This window comes from Geospiza fortis, unplaced genomic scaffold, assembly GCF_000277835.1.
Source record: "Geospiza fortis unplaced genomic scaffold, GeoFor_1.0 scaffold54, whole genome shotgun sequence".
Taxonomy (NCBI): Eukaryota; Metazoa; Chordata; class Aves; order Passeriformes; family Thraupidae; genus Geospiza; species Geospiza fortis.
In genome coordinates, this window is record NW_005054301.1 from 1,844,959 (window position 1) to 1,845,663 (window position 705).

General features: G+C 49.5%; 1 protein-coding gene across 4 annotated transcripts in view; it reads right to left on the reverse strand.

The window, feature by feature from the left end:
• Nucleotides 1-705, reverse strand: part of FLRT2 (fibronectin leucine rich transmembrane protein 2) — a 62,561-nt gene that overhangs the window by 59,202 nt on the left and 2,654 nt on the right. Inside the window, exon 1 of one of the 4 annotated variants that reach the window (XM_031064847.1) lies at nt 90-646. The exons of 2 other annotated variants lie outside the window; for them this stretch is intronic. The gene's annotated coding sequence lies outside the window, so the exon portion shown is untranslated. Of the gene's footprint in view, nt 1-28; nt 647-705 lie in introns of those variants that run through there. One more of the 4 variants, XM_005417437.2, reaches the window with a different exon arrangement.

A 705-nucleotide genomic window follows, 5' to 3' on the forward strand; every position in this document is an offset into this window, starting at 1 on the left:
CCCTTCCGAGGCGGCGGCATCGTCCTACCCCCTGCTCCGCCACCTCCTCCTTCCGGCGCGCGCCCACGGCTCTGGCATTCCCAACGCACTTTCTCTCCTCGATTCGCTCTCTCTTTCCCCCGCCGTTCCTCCTTCTCCGGTAAAAAAATAAACGACAGGGGACCGCGGCTACGCTTGGTCTTGGGGTTTCTTTCTTTCTGGATTTTTTGGTTGTTTTCCCTTCTTTTTTTTTTTTTTTTTTTTTTTTTTTTTTTTTTTTTTTTGTTCCTTTCTGTCCTCTGGAAATTATGAAAAGATCACATGAGGAGCAGGCACGGCGACCCAGGACCCGCGTAAGTCGGAGAAGCCATCGGACACATGTATGTGAGTATATTTGTGAGCGTGTGTCTGGCTCTCTCCAAGTCCTGCGCCTGCCTCCAGCCGGGATTGCAGGATGATCTTAGCAGTAGTGATGCCTCACATCTCACTATTCCCTGCTAATGTAAGTCGTGCCTTTTTTTCCTCCCTGCCTGACACCCCAGGGAGATGTTTACAGTAATGAATTCAGTTGATAGCCATCTCTCTCTCTCTCCTGGAGTCCCTCCCACATTTCTACTTTAAAGAATGCTTGGAAGGCAGGGCTGCAACCTAAAGCTTTCCAAGAGGCAAAGTCAGGCTAGATTTTCTCTTTTTCTTCTTTCCTTATTTCCCTCCCCTTCCCCCCCA